Source organism: Elephas maximus, chromosome 4 (assembly GCF_024166365.1).
Source record: "Elephas maximus indicus isolate mEleMax1 chromosome 4, mEleMax1 primary haplotype, whole genome shotgun sequence".
NCBI lineage: Eukaryota > Metazoa > Chordata > Mammalia > Proboscidea > Elephantidae > Elephas > Elephas maximus.
This window is the reverse complement of record NC_064822.1, coordinates 136,014,526-136,037,525: the sequence shown is the minus strand read 5'-3', so window position 1 is coordinate 136,037,525 and position 23,000 is coordinate 136,014,526.

Genomic DNA, 23,000 nt, shown 5'->3' with positions numbered 1-23,000 from the left:
CACTGCTGGTGGGATTGTAAAATGGTACAACCACTTTGGAAATCCATCTGGCGTTATCTTAAACAGTTAGAAATAGAACTACCATACAACCCAGAAATCCCACTCCTCGGAATATACCCTAAAAATACAAGACCCTTCACACAAACAGATATATGCACACCCATGTTTATTGCAGCTCTGTTTACAATAGCAAAAAGCTGGAAGCAACCAAGATGTCCCTCAACGGACGCATGGGTAAATAAATTGTGGTATATTCACACAATGGAATACTACGCATCGATAAAGAACAGTGACGAATCTCTGAAACATTTCATAACATGGAGGAATCTGGAAGGCATTATGCTGAGCGAAATGAGTCAGTTGCAAAAGGACAAATATTGTATAAGACCACTATTATAAGATCTTGAGAAATAGAAAAAACGGAAAAGAACACATACTTTTGTGGTTACAAAGGGGGGAGGGAGGGAGGGAGGGAGGGAGAGGGCTTTTTATTGATCAATCTGTAGATGGGAACTGCTTTGGGTGAAGGGAAAGACAACACTCAAAACAAGGAAGGTCAGCCTAATTGGACAGGATTAAAAGTAAAGAGAAAAAAAAAAAAAAAAAGTATGTGGAAAAATGAAATTGTCAACAACACACATAAAAAGGCATCAAAATGACAGCACTAAAAACTTAAAAAAAAACACTTATTTATCTATAATTACGCTGAATGTAAATGGACTAAATGCACCAAAAAAGAGACAGAGAGTCACGGACTGGATAAAGAAACACGATCCATCTATATGTTGCCTACAAGAGATACACCTTAGACTTAGAGACACAAACAAACTAAAACTCAAAGGATGGAAAAAAATATATCAAGCAAACAACAAGCAAAAAACAAGAGGAGTAGCAATATTAATTGCTGAGAAAATACACTTTAGACTTGAATCCACCACAAAGGATAAAGAAGGACACTACATAATGATAAAAGGAACAACTGATCAGGAAAACATAACCATATTAAATATTTATGCACCCAATGATAGGGCTGCAAGATACATAAATCAAATTTTAACAGAATTGAAAAGTAGGATAGACACCTCCACAATTATAGTAGGAGACTTCAACACACCACTTTTGGAGAAGGACAGGACACCCAGTAAGAAGCTCAATAGAGACACAGAAGACCTAATTACAATAATCAACCAACTTGACCTCATTGGCTTATATAGAACTCTCCACCCAACTGCTGCAAAGTATACTTTTTTTTCTAGCCCACATGGAACATTCTCTAGAATAGACCACATATTAGGTCATAAAACAAACCTTTCCAGAATCCAAAACATCAAAATATTACAAAGCATCTTCTCAGACCACAAGGCAATAAAACTAGAAATCAATAACAGAAAAACTAGGGAAAAGAAATCAAATAATTGGAAAATGAACAATACCCTCCTGAAAAAAGACTGGGTTATAGAAGACATCAAGGAGGGAATAAGGAAATTCATAGAATGCAACGAGAATGAAAATACTTCCTATCAAAACCTCTGGGACACAGCAAAAGCAGTGCTCAGAAGGCAATTTATATCGATAAATGCACACATACAAAAAGAAGAAAGAGCCAAAATCAGAGAACTGTCCCTACAACTTGAACAAATAGAAAGTGAGCAACAAAAGAATCCATCAGGCACCAGAAGAAAACAAATAATAAACATTAGAGCTGAACGAAATGAATCAGAGAACAGAAAAACAATTGAAAGAATTAACAAAGCCAAAAGCTGGTTCTTTGACAAAATTAACAAAATTGATAAACCATTGGCCAGACTAACTAAAGAAATACAGGAAAGGAAACAAATAACCCGAATAAGAAACGAGAAGGGCCACATCACAACAGACCCAACTGAAATGAAAAGAATCATATCAGATTATTACGAAAAATTGTACTCTAACAAATTTGCAAACCTAGAAGAAATGGATGAATTCCTGGAAAAACACTACCTACCTAAACTAACACAATCAGAACTAGAACAACTAAATAGACCCATAACAAAAAAAAGAGATTGAAACGGTAATCAAAAAACTCCCAACAAAAAAAAGCCCTGGCCCAGATGGCTTCACTGCAGAGTTCTACCAAACCTTCAGAGAAGACTTAACACCATTACTATTGAAGGTATTTCAAAGTATAGAAAAAGACGGAATACTACCCAACTCATTCTATGAAGCTACCATCTCCCTGATACCAAAACCAGGTAAAGACATTACAAAAAAAGAAAATTTTAGACCTATATCCCTCATGAACATAGATGCAAAAATCCTTAACAAAATTCTAGCCAATAGAATCCAACAACACATCAAAAAAATAATTCACCCTGATCAAGTGGGATTTATACCAGGTATGCAAGGCTGGTTTAATATCAGAAAAACCATTAATGTAATCCATCACATAAATAAAACAAAAGACAAAAACCACATGATCTTATCAATTGATGCAGAAAAGGCATTTGACAAAGTCCAACACCCATTTATGATAAAAACTCTCACCAAAATAGGAATTGAAGGAAAATTCCTCAACATAATAAAGGGCATATATGCAAAGCCAACGGCCAATATCACTCTAAATGGAGAGAACCTGAAAGCATTTCCCTTGAGAACGGGAACCAGACAAGGATGCCCTTTATCACCGCTCTTATTCAACATCGTACTTGAAGTCCTAGCCAGGGCAATTAGGCTAGACAAAGGAATAAAGGGTATCCAGATTGGTAAGGAGGAAGTAAAGCTATCACTATTTGCAGATGACATGATCGTATACATGGAAAACCCTAAGAAATCCTCCAGAAAACTACTGAAACTAATAGAAGAGTTTGGAAGAGTCTCAGGATATAAAATAAACATACAAAAATCACTTGGATTCCTCTACATCAACAAAAAGAACACCGAAGAGGAAATAACCAAATCAATACCATTCACAGTAGCCCCCAAGAAGATAAAATACTTAGGAATAAATCTTACCAAGGATGTAAAAGACCTATACAAAGAAAACTATAAAACTCTGCTACAAGAAATTCAAAAGGACACACTTAAATGGAAAAACATACCCTGCTCATGGATAGGAAGACTTAACATAGTAAAAATGTCTATTCTACCAAAAGCCATTTATACATACAACGCACTTCCAATCCAAATACCAATGTCATACTTTAAGGGAATAGAGAAACAAATCACTAATTTCATATGGAAAGGAAAGAACCCCCGGATAAGCAAAACATTACTGAAAAAGAAGAAGAAAGTGGGAGGCCTCACCCTACCTGATTTCAGAACCTATTATATAGCTACAGTGGTCAAAACAGCCTGGTACTGGTACAACAACAGGCACATAGACCAATGGAACAGAATTGAGAATCCAGATATAAATCCATCCATTTATGAGCAGCTGATATTTGACAAAGGACCAGTGTCAGTCAATTGGGGAAATAATAGTCTTTTTAACAAATGGTGCTAGCATACCTGGATATCCATTTGCAAAAGAATGAAACAGGACCCATACCTCACACCATGCACAAAAACTAACTCCAAGTGGATCAAAGACCTAAACATAAAGACTAAAACGATAAAAATCATGGAAGAAAAAATAGGATCTACCCTAGGAGCCCTAATACAGGGCATAAACAGAATACAAAACATTACCAAAAATGATGAAGAGAAACCAGATAACTGGGAGCTCCTAAAAAAATCAAACACCTATGCTCATCTAAAGACTTCACCAAAAGAGTAAAAAGACCACCTACAGACTGGGAAAGAATATTCAGCTATGACATCTCAGACCAGCGCCTGATCTCTAAAATCTACATGATTCTGTCAAAACTCAACCACAAAAAGACAAACAACCCAATCAAGAAGTGGGCAAAGGATATGAACACACATTTCACTAAGGAAGATATTCAGGCAGCCAACAGATACGTGAGAAAATGCTCTCGATCATTAGCCATTAGAGAAATGCAAATTAATACTACGATGAGATTCCATCTGACACCAACTAAAAAACTAGACTGGCATTAATTCAAAAAACACAAAATAATAAATGTTGGAGAGGCTGCGGAGAGACTGGAACTCTCATACACTGCTGGTGGGATTGTAAAATGGTACAACCACTTTGGAAATCCATCTGGCGTTATCTTAAACAGTTAGAAATAGAACTACCATACAACCCAGAAATCCCACTCCTCGGAATATACCCTAAAAATACAAGACCCTTCACACAAACAGATATATGCACACCCATGTTTATTGCAGCTCTGTTTACAATAGCAAAAAGCTGGAAGCAACCAAGATGTCCCTCAACGGACGCATGGGTAAATAAATTGTGGTATATTCACACAATGGAATACTACGCATCGATAAAGAACAGTGACGAATCTCTGAAACATTTCATAACATGGAGGAATCTGGAAGGCATTATGCTGAGCGAAATGAGTCAGTTGCAAAAGGACAAATATTGTATAAGACCACTATTATAAGATCTTGAGAAATAGAAAAAACGGAAAAGAACACATACTTTTGTGGTTACAAAGGGGGGAGGGAGGGAGGGAGGGAGGGAGAGGGCTTTTTATTGATCAATCTGTAGATGGGAACTGCTTTGGGTGAAGGGAAAGACAACACTCAAAACAAGGAAGGTCAGCCTAATTGGACAGGATTAAAAGTAAAGAGAAAAAAAAAAAAAAAAAGTATGTGGAAAAATGAAATTGTCAACAACACACATAAAAAGGCATCAAAATGACAGCACTAAAAACTTAAAAAAAAACACTTATTTATCTATAATTACGCTGAATGTAAATGGACTAAATGCACCAAAAAAGAGACAGAGAGTCACGGACTGGATAAAGAAACACGATCCATCTATATGTTGCCTACAAGAGATACACCTTAGACTTAGAGACACAAACAAACTAAAACTCAAAGGATGGAAAAAAATATATCAAGCAAACAACAAGCAAAAAACAAGAGGAGTAGCAATATTAATTGCTGAGAAAATACACTTTAGACTTGAATCCACCACAAAGGATAAAGAAGGACACTACATAATGATAAAAGGAACAACTGATCAGGAAAACATAACCATATTAAATATTTATGCACCCAATGATAGGGCTGCAAGATACATAAATCAAATTTTAACAGAATTGAAAAGTAGGATAGACACCTCCACAATTATAGTAGGAGACTTCAACACACCACTTTTGGAGAAGGACAGGACACCCAGTAAGAAGCTCAATAGAGACACAGAAGACCTAATTACAATAATCAACCAACTTGACCTCATTGGCTTATATAGAACTCTCCACCCAACTGCTGCAAAGTATACTTTTTTTTCTAGCCCACATGGAACATTCTCTAGAATAGACCACATATTAGGTCATAAAACAAACCTTTCCAGAATCCAAAACATCAAAATATTACAAAGCATCTTCTCAGACCACAAGGCAATAAAACTAGAAATCAATAACAGAAAAACTAGGGAAAAGAAATCAAATAATTGGAAAATGAACAATACCCTCCTGAAAAAAGACTGGGTTATAGAAGACATCAAGGAGGGAATAAGGAAATTCATAGAATGCAACGAGAATGAAAATACTTCCTATCAAAACCTCTGGGACACAGCAAAAGCAGTGCTCAGAAGGCAATTTATATCGATAAATGCACACATACAAAAAGAAGAAAGAGCCAAAATCAGAGAACTGTCCCTACAACTTGAACAAATAGAAAGTGAGCAACAAAAGAATCCATCAGGCACCAGAAGAAAACAAATAATAAACATTAGAGCTGAACGAAATGAATCAGAGAACAGAAAAACAATTGAAAGAATTAACAAAGCCAAAAGCTGGTTCTTTGACAAAATTAACAAAATTGATAAACCATTGGCCAGACTAACTAAAGAAATACAGGAAAGGAAACAAATAACCCGAATAAGAAACGAGAAGGGCCACATCACAACAGACCCAACTGAAATGAAAAGAATCATATCAGATTATTACGAAAAATTGTACTCTAACAAATTTGCAAACCTAGAAGAAATGGATGAATTCCTGGAAAAACACTACCTACCTAAACTAACACAATCAGAACTAGAACAACTAAATAGACCCATAACAAAAAAAAGAGATTGAAACGGTAATCAAAAAACTCCCAACAAAAAAAAGCCCTGGCCCAGATGGCTTCACTGCAGAGTTCTACCAAACCTTCAGAGAAGACTTAACACCATTACTATTGAAGGTATTTCAAAGTATAGAAAAAGACGGAATACTACCCAACTCATTCTATGAAGCTACCATCTCCCTGATACCAAAACCAGGTAAAGACATTACAAAAAAAGAAAATTTTAGACCTATATCCCTCATGAACATAGATGCAAAAATCCTTAACAAAATTCTAGCCAATAGAATCCAACAACACATCAAAAAAATAATTCACCCTGATCAAGTGGGATTTATACCAGGTATGCAAGGCTGGTTTAATATCAGAAAAACCATTAATGTAATCCATCACATAAATAAAACAAAAGACAAAAACCACATGATCTTATCAATTGATGCAGAAAAGGCATTTGACAAAGTCCAACACCCATTTATGATAAAAACTCTCACCAAAATAGGAATTGAAGGAAAATTCCTCAACATAATAAAGGGCATATATGCAAAGCCAACGGCCAATATCACTCTAAATGGAGAGAACCTGAAAGCATTTCCCTCGAGAACGGGAACCAGACAAGGATGCCCTTTATCACCGCTCTTATTCAACATCGTACTTGAAGTCCTAGCCAGGGCAATTAGGCTAGACAAAGGAATAAAGGGTATCCAGATTGGTAAGGAGGAAGTAAAGCTATCACTATTTGCAGATGACATGATCGTATACATGGAAAACCCTAAGAAATCCTCCAGAAAACTACTGAAACTAATAGAAGAGTTTGGAAGAGTCTCAGGATATAAAATAAACATACAAAAATCACTTGGATTCCTCTACATCAACAAAAAGAACACCGAAGAGGAAATAACCAAATCAATACCATTCACAGTAGCCCCCAAGAAGATAAAATACTTAGGAATAAATCTTACCAAGGATGTAAAAGACCTATACAAAGAAAACTATAAAACTCTGCTACAAGAAATTCAAAAGGACACACTTAAATGGAAAAACATACCCTGCTCATGGATAGGAAGACTTAACATAGTAAAAATGTCTATTCTACCAAAAGCCATTTATACATACAACGCACTTCCAATCCAAATACCAATGTCATACTTTAAGGGAATAGAGAAACAAATCACTAATTTCATATGGAAAGGAAAGAACCCCCGGATAAGCAAAACATTACTGAAAAAGAAGAAGAAAGTGGGAGGCCTCACCCTACCTGATTTCAGAACCTATTATATAGCTACAGTGGTCAAAACAGCCTGGTACTGGTACAACAACAGGCACATAGACCAATGGAACAGAATTGAGAATCCAGATATAAATCCATCCATTTATGAGCAGCTGATATTTGACAAAGGACCAGTGTCAGTCAATTGGGGAAATAATAGTCTTTTTAACAAATGGTGCTAGCATACCTGGATATCCATTTGCAAAAGAATGAAACAGGACCCATACCTCACACCATGCACAAAAACTAACTCCAAGTGGATCAAAGACCTAAACATAAAGACTAAAACGATAAAAATCATGGAAGAAAAAATAGGATCTACCCTAGGAGCCCTAATACAGGGCATAAACAGAATACAAAACATTACCAAAAATGATGAAGAGAAACCAGATAACTGGGAGCTCCTAAAAAAATCAAACACCTATGCTCATCTAAAGACTTCACCAAAAGAGTAAAAAGACCACCTACAGACTGGGAAAGAATATTCAGCTATGACATCTCAGACCAGCGCCTGATCTCTAAAATCTACATGATTCTGTCAAAACTCAACCACAAAAAGACAAACAACCCAATCAAGAAGTGGGCAAAGGATATGAACACACATTTCACTAAGGAAGATATTCAGGCAGCCAACAGATACGTGAGAAAATGCTCTCGATCATTAGCCATTAGAGAAATGCAAATTAATACTACGATGAGATTCCATCTGACACCAACTAAAAAACTAGACTGGCATTAATTCAAAAAACACAAAATAATAAATGTTGGAGAGGCTGCGGAGAGACTGGAACTCTCATACACTGCTGGTGGGATTGTAAAATGGTACAACCACTTTGGAAATCCATCTGGCGTTATCTTAAACAGTTAGAAATAGAACTACCATACAACCCAGAAATCCCACTCCTCGGAATATACCCTAAAAATACAAGACCCTTCACACAAACAGATATATGCACACCCATGTTTATTGCAGCTCTGTTTACAATAGCAAAAAGCTGGAAGCAACCAAGATGTCCCTCAACGGACGCATGGGTAAATAAATTGTGGTATATTCACACAATGGAATACTACGCATCGATAAAGAACAGTGACGAATCTCTGAAACATTTCATAACATGGAGGAATCTGGAAGGCATTATGCTGAGCGAAATGAGTCAGTTGCAAAAGGACAAATATTGTATAAGACCACTATTATAAGATCTTGAGAAATAGAAAAAACGGAAAAGAACACATACTTTTGTGGTTACAAAGGGGGGAGGGAGGGAGGGAGGGAGGGAGAGGGCTTTTTATTGATCAATCTGTAGATGGGAACTGCTTTGGGTGAAGGGAAAGACAACACTCAAAACAAGGAAGGTCAGCCTAATTGGACAGGATTAAAAGTAAAGAGAAAAAAAAAAAAAAAAAGTATGTGGAAAAATGAAATTGTCAACAACACACATAAAAAGGCATCAAAATGACAGCACTAAAAACTTAAAAAAAAACACTTATTTATCTATAATTACGCTGAATGTAAATGGACTAAATGCACCAAAAAAGAGACAGAGAGTCACGGACTGGATAAAGAAACACGATCCATCTATATGTTGCCTACAAGAGATACACCTTAGACTTAGAGACACAAACAAACTAAAACTCAAAGGATGGAAAAAAATATATCAAGCAAACAACAAGCAAAAAACAAGAGGAGTAGCAATATTAATTGCTGAGAAAATACACTTTAGACTTGAATCCACCACAAAGGATAAAGAAGGACACTACATAATGATAAAAGGAACAACTGATCAGGAAAACATAACCATATTAAATATTTATGCACCCAATGATAGGGCTGCAAGATACATAAATCAAATTTTAACAGAATTGAAAAGTAGGATAGACACCTCCACAATTATAGTAGGAGACTTCAACACACCACTTTTGGAGAAGGACAGGACACCCAGTAAGAAGCTCAATAGAGACACAGAAGACCTAATTACAATAATCAACCAACTTGACCTCATTGGCTTATATAGAACTCTCCACCCAACTGCTGCAAAGTATACTTTTTTTTCTAGCCCACATGGAACATTCTCTAGAATAGACCACATATTAGGTCATAAAACAAACCTTTCCAGAATCCAAAACATCAAAATATTACAAAGCATCTTCTCAGACCACAAGGCAATAAAACTAGAAATCAATAACAGAAAAACTAGGGAAAAGAAATCAAATAATTGGAAAATGAACAATACCCTCCTGAAAAAAGACTGGGTTATAGAAGACATCAAGGAGGGAATAAGGAAATTCATAGAATGCAACGAGAATGAAAATACTTCCTATCAAAACCTCTGGGACACAGCAAAAGCAGTGCTCAGAAGGCAATTTATATCGATAAATGCACACATACAAAAAAGAAGAAAGAGCCAAAATCAGAGAACTGTCCCTACAACTTGAACAAATAGAAAGTGAGCAACAAAAGAATCCATCAGGCACCAGAAGAAAACAAATAATAAACATTAGAGCTGAACGAAATGAATCAGAGAACAGAAAAACAATTGAAAGAATTAACAAAGCCAAAAGCTGGTTCTTTGACAAAATTAACAAAATTGATAAACCATTGGCCAGACTAACTAAAGAAATACAGGAAAGGAAACAAATAACCCGAATAAGAAACGAGAAGGGCCACATCACAACAGACCCAACTGAAATGAAAAGAATCATATCAGATTATTACGAAAAATTGTACTCTAACAAATTTGCAAACCTAGAAGAAATGGATGAATTCCTGGAAAAACACTACCTACCTAAACTAACACAATCAGAACTAGAACAACTAAATAGACCCATAACAAAAAAAAGAGATTGAAACGGTAATCAAAAAACTCCCAACAAAAAAAAGCCCTGGCCCAGACGGCTTCACTGCAGAGTTCTACCAAACCTTCAGAGAAGAGTTAACACCACTACTACTGAAGGTATTCCAAAGCATAGAAAAAGACGGAATACTACCCAACTCATTCTATGAAGCTACCATCTCCCTGATACCAAAACCAGGTAAAGACATTACAAAAAAAAAGAAAATTACAGACCTATATCCCTCATGAACATAGATGCAAAAATCCTCAACAAAATCCTAGCCAATAGAATTCAACAACATATTAAAAAAACAATTCACCACGATCAAGTGGAATTTATACCAGGTATGCAAGGCTGGTTTAATATCAGAAAAACCATTAATGTAATCCACCACATAAATAAAACAAAAGACAAAAACCACATGATCTTATCAATTGATGCAGAAAAGGCATTTGACAAAGTCCAACACCCATTTATGATAAAGACTCTTACCAAAATAGGAATTGAAGGAAAATTCCTCAACATAATAAAGGGCATCTATGCAAAGCCAACAGCCAACATCATTCTAAAGGGAGAGAACCTGAAAGCATTTGAACGGGAACCAGACAAGGATGCCCTTTATCACCGCTCTTGTTCAACATCGTGCTAGAAGTCCTAGCCAGGGCAATTAGGCTAGACAAAGAAATAAAAGGCGTCCAGATTGGCAAGGAGGAAGTCAAATTATCTCTATTTGCAGATGACATGATCTTATACACAGAAAACCCTAAGGAATCCTCCAGAAAACTACCGAAACTAATAGAAGAGTTTGGCAGAGTCTCAGGTTATAAGATAAACATACAAAAATCACTTGGATTCCTCTACATCAACAAAAAGAACACCGAAGAGGAAATAACCAAATCAATACCATTCACAGTAGCCCCCAAGAAGATAAAATACTTAGGAATAAATCTTACCAAGGATGTAAAAGACCTATACAAAGAAAACTTACAAAGCTCTACTACAAGAAATTAAAAAGGACTTACTTAAGTGGAAAAACATACCTTGCTTATGGATAGGAAGACTTAACATAGTAAAAATGTCTATTCTACCAAAAGACACCTATACATACAATGCACTTCCGATCCAAATTCCAATGTCATTTTTTAAGGTGATAGAGAAACAAATCACCAACTTCATATAGAAGGGAAAGAAGCCTCAGATAAGCAAAGCATTACTGAAAAAGAAGAAGAAAGTGGGAGGCCTCACTCTACCTGATTTCAGAAACGATTATACAGCCACAGTAGTCAAAACAGCCTGGTATTGGTACAACAACAGGCACATAGACTAGTGGAACAGAATTGAGAACCCAGATATAAATCCAAGCACATATGAGCAGCTGATATTTGACAAAGGCCTAGTGTCAGTTAATTGGGGAAAAGATAGTCTTTTTAACAAATGGTGCTGGCATAATTGGATATCTATTTGCAAAATAATGAAACAGGACCCATACCTCACACCAAGCACAAAAACTGACTCCAAGTGGATCAAAGACCTAAACATAAAGACTAAAATGCTAAAGATCCTGGAAGAAAAAATAGGGACAACCCTAGGAGCCCTAATACAGGGCATAAACAGAATACAAAACATTACCAAAAATGACGAAGAGAAACCAGTTAACTTGGAGCTCCTAAAAATCAAACACCTATGCTCATCTAAAGACTTCACCAAAAGAGTAAAAAGACCACCTACAGACTGGGAAAGAATTTTCAGCTATGACATCTCCGACCAGCGCCTGATCTCTAAAATCTACATGATTCTGTCAAAACTCAACCACAAAAAAACAACCCAATCAAGAAGTGGGCAAAGGAAATGAACACACACTTCACTAAAGAAGATATTCAGGCACCTAACAGATACATGAAAAAATGTTCTCGATCATTAGCCATTAGAGAAATGCAAATTAAAACTACGATGATATTCCATCTCACTCCAACAAGGCTGGCATTAATCCAAAAAACACAAAATAATAAATGTTGGAGAGGCTGCGGAGAGATTGGAACTCTTATACACTGCCAGTGGGAATGTGAAATGGTACAACCACTTTGGAAATCTATCTGGCGTTATCTTAAACAGTTAGAAATAGAACTACCATACAACCCAGAAATCCCACTCCTTGGAATATACCCTAGAGAAACAAGAGCTTTCACACAAACAGGTATATGCACACCCATGTTTATTGCAGCTCTGTTTACAATAGCAATAAGCTGGAAGCAACCAAGGTGTCCATCAACGGATGAATGGGTAAACAAATTGTGGTATATTCACACAGTGGAATACTATGCATCAATAAAGAACAGTGACGAATCTGTGAAACATTTCATAACATGGAGGAACCTGGAAGGCATTATGCTGAGTGAAATTAGTCAGAGGCAAAAGCACAAATATTGTATAAGACCACTATTATAAGATCTAGAGAAATAGTATAAACTGAGAAGAACACATACTCTTGTGGCTATGAGGGGAGGAGGGAGGGAGGGAGGGAGAGGGTTTTTTACTGATTAATTAGTAGATAAGAACTGCTTTAGGTGAAGGGAAGGACAGCACTCAATACATGGAAGGTCAGCTCAATTGGACTGGATCAAAAGCAAAGAAGTTTCCGGGATAAACTGAATGCTTCAAAGGTCAGCGGAGCAAGGGTGGTCAGCGGAACCATGCTCTAAGGGGACTTCTAAGTCAATTGGCAAAATAATTCTAGTATGAAAATGTTCTGCAATCCAGTTTGAAATGTGGCGTCTGGGGTCTTAAATGCTAACAAGCGGCCATCTAAGATGCATCAATTCATCTCAACCCACCTGGAGCAAAGGAGAATGAAGAACACCAAGGTCACACGACAACTAAGAGCCCAAGAGACAGAAAGGGCCACATGAACCAGAGACCTACATTATCCTGAGACCAGAAGAACTAGTTGGTGCCCGGCCACAATCGATGACTGCCCTGATCATACTTAATGGTCTGACTGTGACTAGAGGAATCCCGGCGGGCATGGTCCCCAAACCTTCTGTTGGCACAGGACAGGAACCATTCCCGAAGACAACTCATCAGACATGAAAGGGACTGGACAGTGGGTCAGAGAGAGATGCTGAAGAAGAGTGAGCTAATTATATCAGGTGGACACTTGAGACTGTGTTGGCATCTCCTGTCTGGAGGGGAAATGGGAGGATAGAGAGAGTTGGAAGCTGGCAAAATTGTCATGAAAGGAGAGACTGGGAATGTTGACTCATTAGGGGGAGAGCAAGTGGGAGTAAGGAGTAAGATGTATATAAACTTATATGTGACAGACTGACTTGATTTGTAAACGTTCACTTGAAGCTCAATAAAAGTTAAAAAAAAACAAAAACAGACTTATTGGTCTGACGGAGCCTGGAGGAGGCCCTAAGATTATGGTCCTCGGACACCCTGCTAATTTAGAACTGAAGCCACTCTTGAAGTCCAGCTCTTAGCCAAAGATTAAATAGATCTATAAAACAAAAAAAATAACACAAGTGAGGAACAGGCTTCTTAGTTCAATCAAGTATATGAAACCAAATGGGCAACACCTGACCAAAAGCAAAGATGAGAAGGCAGGAAGTGGCAGAAGAATTGGATGAATGGACATGGGGAACCTGGGATGTAAAGGAAAAGAGGGAGAGTGCTGACATGTTTCAGGGGTTGCAATCAATGTCAGAGAACAATTTGTGTATAAAATTTTTGAATAAAAAACTATTTTGTGCTATAAACTTTCACCTAAAACACAATAAAATTAAAAAAAAAAAAAGAGTCAAAGGGAAGCAAGATTATGCTGGCTTGCCAGATTTATTTCCAGATGATCCTTGGGACATTATTTTTTTTTTTTTCCCCAATGGAGAATGGTCTCCATAAACCCTGTTGCAGATGGCATCCTTACTCCACAGGGAAGAGTGTAAACAGCCTCCATTTGCCACCCAATGTTAATTTTATCAACTTTTGATAAAACTAGAGGAACCAAAGTATTCACTGAAACAGAGAACTGAGAACAATTAGAAGGAATGTCCAACGGAAAAGATAAACTGTAATTGAAACTTGGATTACAATACCTGAGGTGAAATTGGTAAGGGGGGGATATTGGCAGACAGCGTGAGGATGCTGGAGTGGCCAGAGAAAATTTTACCTTCTCTATTATTGTTTGTGTGAGTGATTAGAGCTGAGAATTTATTTAATTCTCATGCAGGCAACTTTCCCTTTAGAAGCACTCAGAGAAACAGGAACTTTAAATTTTTAGATGTGGCATGGAGCAAAGAGAATGGCAACAATCTAAAAAAAAAAAAAAAAAAATTCACTACTTAAAAAAATCTACTGCCGTCAAGTAGATACCAACACGTAGTGACCCTACAAGACAAAGTAGAACTGCCCCATAGGATTTCCAAGGAGCTGCTGTGGATTAAAACTGCTGACCTTTTTGTTAGCAGCTGTAGCTCTTAACCACTGTACCACCAGGGCTCCACTTACTCACTTCGAAAAACAATTATAGGTTAAAACATATACTGTCAGCAATCCTGATCTAAAATGTGTGCATTAAAACTCTCTACTTTTAGAGCTTTATAATTACAGTTTAAAAATGAAGTCACAAGCAGGGGTTCAGAAATGATTTTCTACTTATGCTAGGTGACTTCCAAATAGAAAAGAGTATAAAATGGAGGCATGACATTTTCAGTGGTTGAAGTGTACAAGAAGCAATTTGTTGTCTGGTAAATGATATTTCTGGCATGTAAAAGTATATTTAATAATATAAGGTACACTTGTGCACCCACTACCAAGTTTCCGATATAAAATATAATAGAACCCTTCAAGTTATTCTTCCCAGATCTCATCTACATTGTTCTTACTCTGACTTAGCCTTTACCTTGAATTTGACATTCACTTTTTCATGTATATTTTTACATATTATTCTATATGTAGTTTTCTCCAAATAGCATGTAGTATATTTTGCATACATTATGTTATATGAGTTTTTATTAGACTTTATGATCATTCTGGAATTTACTTACTTAGCAATACTGTTTATAATTATCCATGGTGATAGAAAAGGCTCTTGTTCCTTCATTTTTGTAGTTGTATGCTCTCACCTTGAAGACTAAGGTGTGCCTAATCCAAACCATGGTATTTTCAATCAAATCTTATACAAGTAAAAGCTGGACAATTAATAAGGAAGGGCGAAGAAGAATTGATGCCTTTGAATTGTGGTGTTGGCAAAGAATATCAAATGTACCATGGACTGCCAAAAGAATGAATAAATCTGTCTTAGAAGAGGTACAAACAGAATGCTCCTTAGAAGCAAGGATGGCAAGACTTCATAATACATACTTTGCACATCATGTTATCAGGAGGGATCAGTCCCTGGAGAAAGACATCATGCTTTGTAGGGTAATGGGTCAGAAAAAAGAGGAAGACCTTCAACAAGATGGATTGACACAGTGGCTGCAACAATGGTCTTAAGCATAACAACGGTTGTGAGCATGGTGAAGGATCTGGTGATGTTTTGTTATGTAGTACATAGGGTCTTTATGAATTGGAACTGACTTGATGGCACCTAACAACAACAGCATTCTACAGCGTGAACAGCACAACTTTCTTGATTTACTCCCATGAATGGAAATTCAGATTATTTTCAATTTTTTAATATTACAAACACTGCTATAATGACCAGTCTTGCACAGATCTCCCTGGGCATCCACATCCATTTCTCCGGAAAATGTAATTGCAGAATTACAATATCTGTGCATCTTCAACGTCACTAGAGATTGTGAAATTGCTTTCCAAAGAGGCTGTGTCAATTTACGAATCTGCCAGCAGTGAGTGAGAGTTCCCTTTGCCCCACACCTTGCCATTAGTTATTGCTATTTAAATACTTTTTTTTTTGCCAATTTAATGGGTGTGAAACTGTAGGTAATTATTGTTTTAATTTGTATTTTCCTAATTACTAATGAGTTCAAACATTCTTCATTTGATTATTGATCATGTGGGTCTCCTCTTCCGTGAGTTACCTTAATTTATTTTTTTTTCAGCAATAACTTTTAAAAAATATTTATTTTAGTTTATTAAAATTTTTAAGTGCTTTTCAGCAGAAAGTTTTCTTATTTTATTTGCAAAATTGATGTAAAATACTGGTGCCTGGTTCTCACCCCTAAATATTCTGATTCTTTTTTTATGGGTTGTAACCTGGTAGTTCTAAGTCCCGCAAAATTTGGAAACCTTCGCATTAAGTTGACCCTGGATTGCTAATGTCAGAGAATAAACAAACCAGTTTGTGCCTTAATTTTTACCTTAACAGGTAGGGATTTGGTGGGGAGAAAAAGGGACAAAAATTATTTAATTACCAAGTGAAAGTGAAATACTTTGACTTATTTTATTTGACAAAATAATATCCTGTCATCTTTGGGTAGATAATGGACTTAATTGCGATAATACTGAGAGGCATTTGTTTTGTTTTCTACCTAAGATATAAAAAATGTTTAGGGAAGGAGAGAAAGGTAAGCCTAAAAAAAAAAAACTGAGGTGTTATTGTGAGAAGATTAAATATTAATGTCAGAGTGATTACACGGAAGGACTAATCTGGCCTAACTTTTGGACCTTTTAGGGCAAAATACTTCTGAGAAGTGGAACTTTCTTTCACCCAGTCTGGCAGATAGATTAAACATGTGCTATAGCTATTGCCAGTAACTTTCTCTGTCTGGCAGACATGCTCAAAGCCCAAGTCTAAAGAAAAGTTTTGGGTGGGTATAAAATATCTGTAAGAAGACAAGGAATCTACTGGAAGGATCTATAAGATCCTTGCCACCCTAACCCCCATCCTCCTTGGGTTCTCGGAGCTCATGGAAAATCAATTCATACTAAGATCGCTGCTGCCTAACTTGCTCATTATACAGACTGATATGTAGTTAGTTGTATACATCATTCATGTTAAAGAAACTCATATCCTTTGCCAGGGTCATCCTGAGTCAATCACTCCACTAGTGTTAGAGTCAACAGAGTTCACTATTACAGCAAAATAAAAGGAACAGCTGTTACTGGACTGCATAGGTAACGCTAGTTCTCTAAATAAACCAAACCTGTTGCTGTCAAGTCAATTCTGGCTCATAGCGAGTCCTCCAGAGCAGAAGATAAACAGACACACAGAAGACTGGCTACTCAAACACACTGACTCCTAGTGATCAAGTTAGCTTGCTCTTGTAATTTTTTTTTTTAATTTTAGAAATTACAGATATGTTCCACTATCTTATCACTGTATATAAGAACGCTAAATTCATTTTAAAAAATATAATGAAAACTCTGGTCTGTGTGGTTTTTATTCATCCGTGAGTTTTTTTAACATATAATAAATTAAAAATCATATATTTTTAAACCTTTAAAAAATATTGGACTAATTACAAGCTTTCCAAAATATTGCAACAATAGTACAAAGAGTTCCTTTATATCCCTCACTCTGTTTCCCTTAATGTTAACAGTTTACACCACCATGGAACAATTATCCTAGGAGCCATGGTGGCACAAAGGTTAAATGCTTGGCTGCTAACAAAAAGTTCAGCAGTTTGAATGCACCCAGTGGCTTTACAGGAGAAAGACCAGGTAATTTTCTCCTATAAAGATTACAGGCCAGAAAACTTTAAGAGGTAGCTCTGCTCTGTTACACGGGGTTGCTATAAGTCAAATCAACTTGATGGTACATAACAACAACAACAAGGAAAATTACCAAGAACAGAAAATTAACATGGCTTCAATATTATTTACTAAACTGCAGATCTTATTCAAATTTCACATATTTTTCCACTAGTGCCTTTTTATTTTCTATCTAGGATCCTACATTGCATTTAAGTATTTCTTCTTAGACTCTGCCAATATGTAAGTTTTCCTTGAGTCTTCCCTGACCTTGATTGAAACTTTTGAAGAGTGCTGATCAGCTCTTTTGTAACATGTCCTTCAATTCGGTTTTGCCCAATGTTTTCTGACGATTGGAGTAAGGTTGTATATTTTGAGCAAGAATGCCACAAAGGTAAGGTTCTGTTCTTTTCAGTTCATCATATCAAGTTTTTGTGATGTCAATATTCTTTAGGAAGGCATATAGGTTGTTAAAAATATGATTCTTATAAAATACATAGGAATAAATCTTACCAGAGATGTAAAAGACTTATACAAAGAAAACTACAGTACACTTCTGCAAGAAACCAAAAGAGACTTACATAAGTGGAAGAACGTACCTTGCTCGTGGATAGGAACACAACATTATAAAAATGTCTATTCTACCAAAAGCAATCTACACATTTAATGCAATTCCGATCCAAAGCCCAACAACATTCTTTAATGAGATGGAGAAACAAATCACCAACTTCATATGGAAGGGAAAGAGGCCCCAGATAAGTAAGGCATTACTGAAAAAGAAGAACAAAGTGGGAGGCCTTACTTTACCTGATTTTAGAACCTATTATACTGCCACAGTAGTCAAAACAGCCTGGTACTGGTACAACAGCAGATACATGGACCAATGGAACAAAATTGAGAATTCAGACATAAATTCATCCACATATGAGCAGCTGATATTTGACAAAGGCCCCAAATCAGTTAAATGGGGAAAAGACAGTCTTTTTAACAAATGGTGCTGGCATAACTGGATATCTATGTGCAAAAAAATGAAACAAGACCCATACCTCACTCCATGCACAAAAACTAACTCAAATGGATCAAAGACCTAAATATAAAATCTAGGAGCCCTAATACATGGCATAAACAGAATACAAAACATTATAAAGGACGTAGAAGAAAAACCAGATAACTGGGAGCTCCTAAAAATCAAACACCTATGCTCATCCAAAGACTTCACCAAAAGGGTAAAAAGACTACCTACAGACTGGGAAAAAGTTTTTAGCTATGACATTTCTGATCAGCACCTGATCTCGAAAATCTACGATACTGTAAAAACTCAACTGCAAAAAGACAAATAACCCAATTAAAAAATGAGCAAAAGATATGAATAGACACTTCACTGAAGAAGACATTCAGGTAGCTAACAGATATATGAGGAAATGTTCATGATCATTAGCCATTAGAGAAATGCAGATCAAATCTGCAATGAGATTTCACCTCACTCCAACAAGGCTAGCACTAATCCAAAAAACACAAAAAAATAAATATTAGAGAGGCTGTGGAGAGATTGGAACACTGCTGGTGGGGATGTAAAATGGTACAGCCACTTTGGAAATTGATTTGGCGCTTCCTTAAAAAGCTAGAAATAGAACTACCATAGGATCCAGCAATCCCACTCCTTGGAATATATCCTAGAGAAATAAAAGCCTTTACACGAACAGATATATGCACACCCATGTGCATATATTATTGCACATGGTCTTATTGGTCTGACTGAGACTAGAAGGACCCCGGTGGTCATGGCCCACAGACCTTCCGTTGGCCCAGGACAGGAACCATTTTCGAAGCCAACTCTTCAGACATAGATTGGACTGGACAAGGCATTGGAGAGGGGTGCTGGTGAGGAGTGAGCTTTTTGGATCAGGTGGACACTTGAGACTATGTTGGCATTTACCCCCTGGATGGAAGGTGAGAGGGTAGAGGGGGTTAGAAGCTGGTGAAATGGACACGAAAAGAGAAAGTGGAGGGAGAGAGCAGGCTGTCTCATTAAAAAAAAAAAGGGGGAGAGTAATAGGGAGTGTGTAGCAAGGTGTACATGGGTTTATGTGTAAGAGACTGACTTGATTTGTAAACTTTCACTTAAGGCACAATAAAAATTATTTAAAAAATATGATTCTTGAGACAATAGGTTGACACTAGTGAAATGTGCAGAGAACAATTTCATTCTGTATAAGATGTGAAAGTACAAAGACTATGAATGACATAACGTTGATGTCTCCACAAAGAAACTGACAGTGAACTACAATAACTTCACCCCGTCATAACCAATAAAGTAGATGAAAGCAGTGTCTTTCAGAACACAACAAAATAAGTAAATACTTAAAATGTGTTTTAATTATTGGAAAAATGCAAATAAGCCTGAAAAGTGGCATCTCTTGAACAAGAAAATTCCTAGCAACAACTACGTGAAACTATGATTCTTGAAGCAACACTTTAAAACCAATTATGTAAATTGTGAAGGAGAATCACCAGAATGTTTTTGTAACTAAAGAGAGAAGTCTTAGCTGGGAACAGTATAAAGAAAAACACAACCAAACGAGCAAGCAGTGTGCTTAAAGTTCAAATTCAGATCCCTTTTTGAATTACATTGGAAGGTGAAGTTCATATAATTAGAAAAGTTTGGTGATAGTCTACACTGTAGCTAAAGATGAACAAATTTTAGGTTAAAACCCAGTCGACACGTTGACAATTTCAAATACTATATTTCACCATACGTAAATGCATACTTAATTAGTTTAGAGACTGCGAATAGCTTTCTCCATTTTCTTTCTCTTACTCCTCCACTCTCTTTTCTTCTTCTTATCCGAGGATTTCTGTAAGTAAATACTTTAGCAATTTTATTGCCTTTTTGAAGCTATATATTAACTCTCATTCTATTGCTGTAATTGATTCCAAGTTTTTTTAACAAATAAAAAATTGCATGGATCCATGGATTCACATTGTAATTAATATAAAAATGATAGTGTTTCTATTAAAGGAAAAATAATCTCAAGAATTAATTTAAAATATAAATAGTATATATTTGTAATTTTATTCAGTGTATAATTAATTAATTTTAAAAATGTTCTTGCTACAGGTACATTTTAGAAGCTGCAATTTTGTAACTCGTCATTTTACCTGCACATCATAGTTTGTGCACATTAACATGAACTGGTACTAACACAAAACAATTTAAGAAGCATTTTTGTGAAAACAAAAGGATATTACTCAAATCCATACTCATTGCCGTCAAGTCAATTCTGACTCATAGTGACCCTCCAGGACAGAGTAGAACTGCCCCATAGAGTTTCCAAGCAGTTCCTGCTGGATTTGAACTGCCGGCCTTTGGTTAGCAGCCATAGCACTTAACCACTAAGCCACCAGGGTTTCCAAAAGGATGTTAGTGACCAAAAAAGGACACATAAAATACGCTAGAAGAGTTTCTGTGAAAATTATAAAAAGCATTCAGGGAAAATTAATTTTATTTGTTTCCAGAGTATGAATTTTTTGACATCATGAATAAATTTTTTAAAATTACATAACCTTACATTGGATATATGAATATCTTCTAATATGAGTGTCATGGATTGAACTGTGTTCCCCAAAAATATTTGTCAACTTGTCGAGGTCATGATTCCCAGTATTGTATGATTGTCTACCATTTTATCATCTGCAGTGATTACCCTGTGTGTTGTAAATCCTATCACTATGATGTAGTAAGACGGATTATATTGATGAGGTCTACCAGATTAGAAGCTAATCTCTTTTGAAATATAAAAGAGAGAATCCAGCAGAGAGAAAGGAGGATCTCATACCACCAAGAAAATAATGCCAGGAGCAAAGCACATCATTTGAACACGGGGTTCCTGCACAGAGGAGCTCCTAGTCCAGGCAAGATTGACCAGAATGGCCTTCCCCCAGAGCCCACAGAGAGAGAGAGAGACTTTCCCTGGAGCTGACACCCTGAATTTGGACATCTAGCCTACTAGACTGTGAGAAAATAAATTTTTCTTTGTTAAAGCCATCCCCTTGTGCTATTTCTTTTATAGCAGCACAAGATGGCTAAGACAATGAGGATTAAAGTATGTTTAATGATAAAGCTTACCTCGATTTGATAATATTCAGTGTGTTTAATGATTAAGAAAGGTTAAACAAAAATATGGATGCCTGTTTTTTGTTCTTTTGTTGGTTTGTTTTAAGATTACAATATAAAACCCATTGCCGTCGAGTTGATTACGATTCATAGCAGCCCTATAGCAACCCTATAGGACAAAGTAGGACTACCTCATAGAGTTTCTAAGGAGCATCTGGGGGATTTGAACTGCCAGCCTTTTGGTTAGCAGCCGTGGCACTTAACTACTACCTCAACAGAGTTTCCAAGATTACAATATAGTGTAGTATGATTTAAGTTGCCAATAGCCACTACAACACTTATTGGGCCCTTACTCCTGAAATATTTTACAAGTGATATGATTTTAAAATATGTTTTCAAGGTATCCTCTCCTTAGAATGAACATGCAAACTTGTAAAGTGTACATTTAACCCGTACATCCAGTGGTAATGTCACAGGATTATTTCAAAAGTGTCTTAGCACTTTTAGAAGGCCACCAACCATGGTTGATGTTCACTGCCACTCCAGTGTGATATTCCCTACCTGAATTATTTCTTACATGAATACTATTTATTTCAAAAACAACCTGTTGAAAATGGTAAGTGCAGACACCATTGTATATACATATATACTGCATATGATGCAAAAAACAAACTGTATCAAAACTCTGATATAGAAAAAAGGAAGAAAAAAAAAGAAAGAAAACCCCTCCTTTCTCTCTCTATTGGAACCAAAAAAAAAACCAAACCCAGTGCCATCGAGTTGATTCTGACTCATAGAGAGGTATGGGGCAACCATACCTTCTCCTACAAACTGCTTTTCTGTAAACAGTTTTGGCATGTATTTTTGAGCACAATATGTGTAATAGTGGGAAATACATGACATAATATATAGATGGAGTCCCTGGGTAATGCAAATGGTAAGCACTTGGCTACTAACTGAAAGACTGGCATTTCAAAGCTACCCAGAGGCACCTTGGAAGAAAGGCCT